Raw genomic sequence first — 10,440 nt, 5'->3', positions numbered from 1 at the left:
TAGAGAAATAGTGGAATTGGCAGATGCCTGTGACTGAATTCTAGTCAGAAAACAGAGTTCTTCACTCTTTCTGTAGTTCTAGTCTGGTGACGCAGATTGCCCCTAACCAACACCTGCCCAATGGCAGAAAGATGCTGTAAGCATCCTAGAGAGATCGTGCTGAAGAGGCCTGAAACATTAGACATCCTTTTTATCCCTGCTTTGTTTTCTTTTTTTTTTTTTTTGATTGGAACATATTTTTCTTCTCCTCTTCCTTTCTTACTTGACAACTCTAATTACACCTTGCAAACTTCTTGCTCTTTAGTTTTGGTAACAGTATTGCTGATTCCTTGATCCATTCATGAGCCAGGGCTCCTTTCAGTCCTTTCCAGCAATGCTACTGCCTGGCCAATTATTTTATTGTGCTGATGCATCTTTTTCTTTCCCCTCTGACCAACTCTTATCTCACAACAGTCTCAACGTTTTCTTTGGTGTGTCCTTTTCAAAATGGAGAGTTCATAACTAGGTCAGCTTCAATAAGAAAGGTGAGTGTGGAGTGCCAGTCTGTGCTCAGGAGCTTCTTTGCCCCTTACAGAAAGAATCTCTCACATTTCCTCAAATTTAATCCGCTTTTAATGGCCTTATTAGTTGCTAAGATGTTTTCTTCTGGAGAGCTAGAAAAGGTAGCTCACATAGTAAGATGCTGGTATTTTTTGGTTAGGCATGACTTCAGAATGTCTGAATTTGTATCTTGCTCTTTTTGGTGGATTTGATGGATTTAGTGAATAGGACCACTTAGGAAACTTATTCAGAACTATCTGTGTTTAAGAAATGAGAGCCTGTGTGAGATTTCTGGCCCTCAAGCAAATTTTCTCAGTGCCCTTAGGTGACTCAGTTGCTTGTCTCGGTTTCAGCTCCCTCTCTGCCAGACTGATGTAATATTCCATGCCTAATATAGGTGCTGAGGAAATAAATTAATGAGTGCCCATGGAGCATGCAGATCACAGATGTACGGATGGGTACCCCTGTGAGACACCAGCAGAAAGCTTGGTGGGAACAGAGGTTGGCTTGGCAGGGTGGAGAGTGAGAAAACTCTCAAAGAATTGGACCCGAGGCTGGTAAAATGAAGCAGGAGAGAGCCCAGAAAAATTAGGGCTGATATAACAAAAGGCATTCATTACTTGCTACAGAAACTCTAAAGGAATCTGATGTTTGGATGTTCCCTTCAAATTCGGACACTTGGAATGCTTCAATCCATCAAATCTGAGTGGGAATTCTAAAAGTCTAAAGAAAGACGTCCTGAAAGGCACTTGCAGGCACACAGAAAAAAATCCATAGATATATAAATTAATTTAAACCCTGAAATTAAATAAGCATTAAACAAGCCCTGAAAAATGCACACAAACATATTCTGGGGAAAAGCTACATTTTGATCTTTCCTGTATGAATTATAGTACATATACAATAACTGCTATGAATTCTGCAGGGAATGTGAGAATGTAGGCACCTATTCAGATTGGAAGCCATAAAAAAGGAACCTCTAATAACAAGTGGATCCTAACATTTTTTGAAATAACTAAAATAAGAAAGGGACCAGAGGGGAGTGAATTGCATAAGGAGCAGAAAATCCTGAACCCATGCTGGCCCAAAAGAAGTATCAGAAAGAAAGAGCTCCTTTAAGTAAAAAAACTCCCAAATTAGACCTTTGTCTGACCATTCAATAAGAAAGGAACAGGGAATAAGGAAAGTCATTCAAATGTATTCATTAAGTTCCCAGAGAAATGCTTATTAAAGAAACTCTCATCTTGATTCCTTTTTTGGGGAGGAGGAACAGAAGAAGGAAGGCAAAGATTTTTTTTTTATTTAACATTAATTCTTCAGAGGAATTCTTCCTATTATTCCTTCTATTTTGACTTGCTGCATTTGAAAAATATGTTGTCTTTTAAACAGATTTATTCCCTTCAACAGCATCTGACATCTTTTGTCAGAAGTTCCTTCATTTTCCCAGTTTATTTCTTAACATGTATTTGTATAAGTGGCTTCCACTGTATTAATTGATGTGTTTGTGTCTGTTCAGAGCAAATGCATTCTCCTCACAGGGATTTTAACAGGCATTTGTTTAAGTGGGTTTTGCTTTTCTGTGTCTATTTCTGCTTGTTTTTCTGGTAGAGAAGGAGACATTACTAACATGCAGCCGACATAATGAGTCCCATTAACTCCCAATTCAGCTTGCTTTTTGACCACCTCTCCTTTAATGACTGTACTTTTCTTGACTGCAAAGTTTGGGAAAACTGTTCGCTCTGCTAGATTTTAATACATGTTTACATCCTTCTTTGCAGAACAGCACCACCTCTCAATTAATGTTACTCTTCGCCTTAAAAAAGCAATTGCTAATAAATAAACGCGAGCGTGTGTTGGAAAAGTGTGGTGCCAACCAGAATTTTTACAAAGGCTGCTGAGCATTTTTAGAAACTAAGCAGCATTTGTGTTCTAATATTTTAAAGCTTTTCCATTGATCTCCTGTTAACTGAGAAGCAAGAATTAACCTCAATGACAGTGCTAGTAGCTCTGCAGTCTATTTTGGCCTGTTCTTTAAGTAAAAAGAGCAACCTAGATGAGAATTTTGTGCTTCACTGGATATTGAAAGATGAGGCAATAAACTGCTAAACTTGAGTAATCACACTCTCCCAGAGGAATGCCTCAAATGGGGTTGGTCAAAAACCTTGAAATTCTAGCCTTCTGCACACTGCCTGGGCTTTAACATTTGATGAGAGTCATTATAGTGGGGGACTGAATACAAGTGTCTTCTGATTACAGACCTTCCATTAAAAGTTCCCACCAGTGTGCCTTTCCATAGAGAAGCGTCAATGGGATTAAAATCTCAATTCACCCCAGTCAATTCTCCAGTAACACGATTTCATTAGAGGCAGGCAGGGAGGAAAATGGACTAGAAAGCACTGAAACAGCTGGTGTATAAATTATAAAGTGTACTTTCTACTAAGTGAACACACCTTCCGCTCAGCCACATTACTAATTAATGTGTAGGGTAGCCGATTTTATGTAAATTGTATTCTTCCTCTCTCCTGTGCTTTGGTTAACAACAGGTTCTTCTAAATCTTGGAAAAAGAAAGATTATGCAAAGCTATCATCATATGAAAATAACGTATTAACATACTGCCTGTGAACTGTATCCAATCAGTTCCTTTTCACTGGCGTGTGTACAAAACAATTAAAATCAAATTTATATTGCACTTCTTTAATATATTCTGGCATTAATATAATCAACGAACAAGTGTTAAAAAGTCTTACAGGCCTATTCTGCTTTAAAATGATATGTTTGTTCTCAGGGTTAGTGGATATTTTCAGCTTCTTTAGAAGGGCACTAAAAATGAAAAGTTCTCGGCGTATGAAAGCAACTCTGGCAGCCATTGGTTCATGTAGAGCCTGTCTCTTTCCAGTGGCAGCCTGTTGTGTTCATTTTTTTAGATGGTGTCTTTACTCCTGGACTTTGTCAGATGTCCTCCATGTTACCTGCAGCATATTTGTTTTTAATTATTGGTTGTTGTTGAATAATAACTCATAAAATTTATGAGACCATTGAATTATGTGGATGACCCACAGGCTGGTTGTGCTACCAGGTGTTCCGGTGTCAGGCAGACACACACACCCAGGAGGTGTCTGCATGCCTGCCAAGGCCCAGGATTTCACCTGGAGACTGAAGAATGGCTCCCATGCCATCAGTATATCCTTATTTTCCATGTTTCATGCTCTGAGGCTACATTTTCCCTGTTTTCCTTACTGCTTTTGGTGTACTGTCATGTGACGTGAGGTAGGAAGAACAGAGATATTCTGTCACTGCTCTCAGCGCTAGAAGATCTCAGAAACCAAAAAGCTTGTGGGAGTAAAACATTTTTGCCATTCACAGGGGTGGATTGTCTACCAAGAGGTTATTTATTCTGTCCTCAACAGCGTCCGCATCTCCCCGGGAACAGTGCCTTGTCAAGCACCTCCACCAACAGGCACTCCACACTCCATCGGGCAGTTTTTCTCAGGGATTCTCTAACTTTGCTGTTTCTTAACACCTCTAGCAGCAGGTAAGCCCATTTCTTTTCCTCCTCACTAAGGACACAGAAGAGATTACTCTCTTCTTTGAGTTTGCCTTTTACTTATTTTGAGAACCTATGCTCCCTCAGACACATGTACAGAGACTAATGCTAGTGCCCAGCCAAGATGATTCTTGAAACCATGATCATGAAGTTGTAAATGATTGGTTTCCCCCTCCCCTGGCAGTGTGAAACCTGCCTACAAAGACACATCCCTCTAAGGAGATCAAAAGAGAATGTATTTCTTAGGCGAAATAAATGAGTGAGATCCTCATACTGCTTCCTAACCTTTTCCTAAAGCAGAACTACTTCTTATGGCAAGAGACAAACTAAGCTGAGAACATAAGCTCACTTCAATTTGGACCAGAGGATAGTAGCAAACCATGGAGGAAATGTCAGTGTCTTTCCGTTAAGTGGTCCCGTGCCATCCTTATTTATGATTTCCTAACAATTAATTTAGCCAGATGGAATATGTGATTGGCATAATTCAATTTTGAAATTGCAGATTTGAATTCTTGAAAGTACAAATGGTTGTGCATTTACATTATCAAAAATGGCTTTAGACTCAAATCACTTCTTTTTCTCTTCAGCTCTTTACAGCAAAGCTATGAAATGAAGGTGGGTGAGGAATGCAGAGGAGAGGAAAAAATGCCAGGATTTATTGCCAATTACTTTCTTTTTGACCCTCACTTCCTACCAGCTGATTTGGAGTGGAACCAGGCTGAGCAGCTGACTGACTGCCTACCTCATACTAAACACTAGGTCAGACCTACTGCAACATTCTCCTCCTTGATGGTGTTGATGGCATAATTGGCATCAGCAGACTGGCCCTCAGCCTTGAGGCAGAGGACAGCTTCATGTGTAGCTCTTTATAGGGACAGAATAGGGGGAGAGGAGGTGCACATTCCTCCCTTGGTCATAGTGGTGGAAGCCCAGGAAGTGCCAGTGAAAACTGAACATAGCCAAGAAGGTCGCTGTGCAGAGACACAGATTACAGTACTTATCTTCCCTGATTGCTCAGCACTCGAGGTAAATGTTGTCTCTCTCACTCCCTTAAGTTCCAACTCGCTGTCAGATCCTTCCCCACTGGCTGATGGACAGTTTGGTGACACTCTCCAAGCCTGTCAGGACTTGGCAGTGCTGCCATGGTGCTGTAACTACTCACGAAAGGAAAGAGGACAGACACAGAGCTCTGGTACCTGGGTTTGCCTTCCCACTTACAGCACCAGAAAAAGATGCTGTGTTGTTCTTTCAGAAATACTTTGCTGATGGACTTTTGCCAAATAAGGTGAACAAATAAATCTCAGGAGCCTCTGAAGGTGATCCCCCAAAAATGGCTTAACAGGGCTTAACACTTTGTCTGGACATTTGCTGGTTTGCTCTTTTTGGAAGGAATGAACATATGGAAAGGTAACTTGTAATTAGTATTTTCTAGGCAGCTCAAAATACAGATAGAACAGAGAAAAGAAGTTTCTTTGGGTGGTGATATCAGGAAGTTTGAAAGGTGATGAGTAGGTTCCTCAGTGACTGGGGGTTGCACATCTTCAGTCAAAGAGATTCTCACATTCCTGAAAATTTTAAACAGGCTTTTTTTATGTTGCCATATTATTTGTACCAGTGTTTGTTGTATTCGTGGGAAATTATCCTATTTGTCTTCAGTAAATACTGCATAGGACTCGAAATGAGAAACACATCCATAAAGTTTGTTAGGGTTCAATATGTAATTTTTTTTAGTGATAAGGAAAATGAAAAAGGTAGTTGTAGTTACATTTTAATTACATTTATTGAATATACACATTGTCTAGGACCTAGAATATCTCTAGCATGATGGAAGACAGCAAAAGAATGGGATTAGAGCAGACGAAGAAGAGATCTCAGGCCTAAATAGTGATACAGAGAGGATAACCAATTGTAAAAAAACCAAACTGAAATGGTTGAAATTGTCTAGCTTTAGGGAATGCTTCTTAGCACAAATTGCCAGCAATAGATTTTAATTTCCGCATGCGTTCCCATAATTATTTTTGTTTTGAAGTAACTGTGAAAATGAGTCTTTTGCTTCTGCTGATATCAGGTGACTTCTGAAAACAAAGTGTATCTCAGAGAACAGAAATATTATTATTATTATTCAAAGGCTGCGTGCTTGGGCAATTATGCAAACATTGTCCTACTGTCAGTCAGTAAAAACCTTTCCTAAAATACCTGGAGCCCTTGAATTAATTAAACTTCTCATCTCCTCCTTTGAATGCCACCTTGCAAGGGGTCCACCTCCTGCCAAAACCCACTCCAAAATTCCCCCCCAAGGTCATTTTATCATGCAGCTGAATGTTGGTCTGCAGTGAACACTGCTGCTGCTCTAACTACTGAGTACAAGCTTATATATGTACAGTTCTGCAAACTCTGTATGCTCTTTTAGCAAGAGTCAACTCGGTGACTCACGTGTTGCAAAAAGTGTGACATCTACTGAAAGCAGCACTGCTTCCCTGAAGGAAATAAGCACAGTTTCTGTGGCCTAACCTCAGAGACATCAGAGGCTGATGTCCCCTTTCCATCATGGCTGGAAGTTTAGGAGCACAGTTTGTACAAAAACAGCTGGATTAAAAAAGGCCCAGTGGAAAAAAAACCTCAAAAACTTACAAAGTGTAATTATACTGAATTTAACAAGACTTTTTTTTTTTTTTACTCCCTAAGTACTTTTAATGGGAATAAATGGTTTATCTTTTCAGATCTGTATATTACTGCAGAAATATCCTGCAGGGAAAAGGCTGCGAAAGTTCTGGCCACCATGTAAATCCCACACTGAAGACTCACTTGGGAAGAAGAAAAGATACAAAATGTTGTGCTGGCTCTCTAAGTAAAGGTAAGTGTTGTCCTACATAAACAATAACGAGAACAAAGCAAAATGGTGCCAAATTTTGTTTCAGGAGTGAATTATGTCAGCCAAAGCCTTCATGATTTTATGAAGGTGGAGACTTTTTCTCCCTTTGTCTATTCTTACTCCTTGGTAAACAGGCATGTATAAAAACAGGCCTATATAAAAAAGGATGGCATTCATATCCTCTGTTTTGTGGCCACCCCCAGCTACACCCCATGTGTGTGATACTCAAAAGGGCAAGTGTGTCCCACAGGGAGGAGGAATATTCAGCGTTCCACAAATGGCTTTGAACCAGCTGCACATCACAAAACCTCCCTGCAGAGCCCCTGGGCCTGGGTACTCTTGCTGGGACAAGTTCATCCACGACTGTATGGGGAGCTGCTTAATTGAGGCTCATTACTTCCATTTCCTATTGACACTGTGCACCCCGTGAGGCGCCGCTCAGGCAAGCGCCAGGGGCAGGGGGTTGAGCAGCTGCTGCTGCTCGCATGGAAGCGGGAGAGGATGAGGGATAACAGTGCCCTCACCCAGCACTGCTGCCTCTGTGGTGGGTACAGCTTGCAAGCTGCTAATCTGACCCCCTAAGACGGGGATGCACCTGCCTTGGCCACCACAGGGCCTTTGGCCACAGAGGACGGTGCACTCCTGACAAACTGCCCCCAGCAGGTGCTTCCTTCACCCCTTTGGGATCTCTGGTAATCTGTATGTTTTGTCCTTTTATAAGAGGGTGCATACTTGGAAGGACCTCAGCTTAAACTCCCGAAGAGGAGCATTTGCCTATTTTAACAGGTAATGTGAGCTATCTATTTCTTCCTTATTCCAATTCAGGTTATTGTGTAACCTGCTTCTCCAACATCAGGAAGCATCCTTCCAAAGCCTCCAGCTCTGATTCTGTTTCTTCAAGCACACCAGCTCACAGGTGGACATAGACTTCCTGTTCATTCCTGGTTCTGTGGAGGTCCTGAATCCCTGCTGAGAGCCTTGTTCCTATTTCCTTACAGACATTCTTCCAGTTCTTTGCTGATGTAGTACCCTTAGTTTTAATTATTAAACACCCATTATGGATTTTGGCTCCTACAGGTAAATATGCAGTATCTTCCACTTAATGTCAGCTTTTCCAGAGTACCACAAAAGCTGTTAGAGGAATTAATCACCTTTTGATTTCCATGGGGCAGTGGAAAACCTGTGAGAGAGAACTTAGGCAATGGTATCTGTTATTATCACCCTTCTGAAACTCACTACTGCTGAGTGAAAATGAGCTTTGTGAAGGTAATCAATCACTGGCCACCACATGGGTTCCCTCACTATAACATTAAGGGTAAAACTCATCACTTTGAACAGCATCAACGCAGTCTTGTTTAACACCAATTCTCACTCACCCACTTCTGCAGAGGAGATGAAAGAGGGATCTGTTTACTCAGGATACTCTGGCTTTGCATTTCACCACTCCCAGTGCAAGTAATGACTTGCTGGACAACCATCGGACTGGCCAGGCAAGGGCTTCCTGTGCTGCAAGGTGTCACGGAGCCATGGCAGCTCTGCACATTGACTGAGAAGTCAGATAAATTATAACTACCAGCATCACAGCCGTAAAAATGACAGAAATAAATATCATAGTATTACAGAGAGTTCCTTCCTTTGCAGCTGCTGTTCGTCAGGTAGTTTGCAGTCAATTCATAGAATAAGAAATTATTTCAGAACATATTACATTGTACCAGAATGTTGTTTCACTCCCAAAAATCCCCTATATAAGTCCCCCCAGTGGAAGTTTTAGCTGAGGGAAAAACTCAGAGAGATGGTGGCGTCTACTGTGTTAGACGCTGCACACTGAACATTTGGCAGCCCAGAGATGAAAGGTATGAAAGGACCATGTCTGTGGGCAGAGCAGGTTTCTTGTTTGGCAACATCTGAGAGTAGAGCTAAGCCTGGTTCAAGGCATTCCAGTCTGGGTCTGCATTCCCTGCTTGTGTGTATGTAAAGATGCCCAGGTGATTTCCACGGCACAGGCTTTGCAGGTATGCAGTTGCTGCATCCTGTCACTGGTGACTAAGAAGCAGTGGCAGGTCATCACAGAGAGAATTAGCTCATGTATTTTGACAGGTGAAGCTAAATAAAATGAAATAATTTGACAGGAAGTGAAGCAAAAATGCAACAAAGGAATAAACTTGCATGAAGGTCAGGTTGCAGAGGGGGGAAAAACAGGAAGGATGAGAAATATATATACAAATAAATAAATACAGATGTTTTTATAAATCAGTTTCAACCTCAGCAGTTTGACTAGCTCAGAGTTCCTTGTCTCTCAGCCTGTTTGGGTGAGGCAGTGCTGCTATCATAGTAAGTGCTTTCACTTCCTACCAGAGAGTAAGGGGACTGCAAGATCTCTCACCAAAATCTCTTTCAAGACTGAGTGTGAAACAGCAAACTAAGAAAGTCCACTTGAGTTTGGAGAGAGACTAAAATAGCCCTAGGAATTGCAAGCTGCTCTGTTAGTCTCATTTTAGGCCCATGGGCTGCACAGGTTTGTGGCGAAGCAACTACTGATTGTGGCTGCTATTGCCTAAGGGAGGAAAGAGAAATGCTGGATGGGGCACAAAGCAACAGTAGATTTCTGAGGGTATAGTATTTTCCAGTGTGAGCACAGGAAGCTTTCTGCACTAAGGAAACAAAGGCAACTTTGCCACTGGTATTACCAAATGGCTAGGACTGTCTTCATAGTGTGTTGCTGGTAAAAAACATAGACAAGAAAAGGAGAAAATTTATCCAAAATTACAGCAAATAAATGTATTGGAAGAGGAAAAAAAAATAAACTACACAGGTGGCATGGAAAGCGACAATGGGGTTTTCTCAGTAAGGATGCTGACAGCATAAAAGGCCATGTGTCAGCACAGCTGTAACAGGTCACGGCAGCGAGGGCTGGCCTGTTCATGAGGGCCTCTGCAGTGACGCTCGGGAACAGCACACAGCTGTGTGGCAGTACCCAGCCCGATCGGGTTGTACCAGCCTGCAAGCCTCCAGCCAAACATCCTGCCTTTTAGTGGTACATGTCCCTTGGCTGCGCTCAGCAGACACGGGCCATCTGTGAGGGACCAGGATCCCCCTCCTGTGCCTGGGCAGCGGCACTGCCCGGGGACCTGCCGGACACAGGCTGGCACAGAGTCAGTTCCAGGGTGACAGGGTTACAGCGCCAGAGGCGACTGCGAGACTTGGCTGTGATGCCTTGATAGCCAGAGCCCTGGGAGGTGGCCTGATAGGCACAGTCTCCTGTGTCAGTGGCACTGAGACATACAGGGGATGGGCTCTTCAGGAGGAGAGCATGGGAAAATGAAAATACACGTTAATGTTGCATGTGTTTAGACAGGTAAAATAATGATTTGGAGAGCTGAGACTTATAGTATTCATAGGTTTGTTTTCTTTAAGAGACTGCGTTTTTTTAATCTGTTTTGTTCTGAAAATATTGTGTGTTTAAGCACTTTGCTGTTATTCCTG

General features: G+C 42.0%; 1 long non-coding RNA gene across 1 annotated transcript in view; it reads left to right on the top strand.

The window, feature by feature from the left end:
- Positions 1–3,882: 3,882 nt before the first annotated feature.
- The window catches only part of LOC108444956, a 21,118-nt gene continuing 14,560 nt past the window's right edge, over positions 3,883–10,440 (top strand). The window contains exons 1-3 of the long non-coding RNA XR_001859675.1: positions 3,883–4,073; positions 6,806–6,939; positions 7,679–7,743. This is a non-coding gene — a long non-coding RNA (uncharacterized LOC108444956). The remainder of the gene's footprint in view (positions 4,074–6,805; positions 6,940–7,678; positions 7,744–10,440) is intronic.

This window comes from Corvus brachyrhynchos, unplaced genomic scaffold (assembly GCF_000691975.1).
Source record: "Corvus brachyrhynchos isolate BGI_N302 unplaced genomic scaffold, ASM69197v1 scaffold542, whole genome shotgun sequence".
Classification (NCBI taxonomy): Eukaryota; Metazoa; Chordata; class Aves; order Passeriformes; family Corvidae; genus Corvus; species Corvus brachyrhynchos.
The sequence above is the reverse complement of the archived record's forward strand: the minus strand, read 5'-3'. Positions and strand labels throughout refer to the sequence as shown.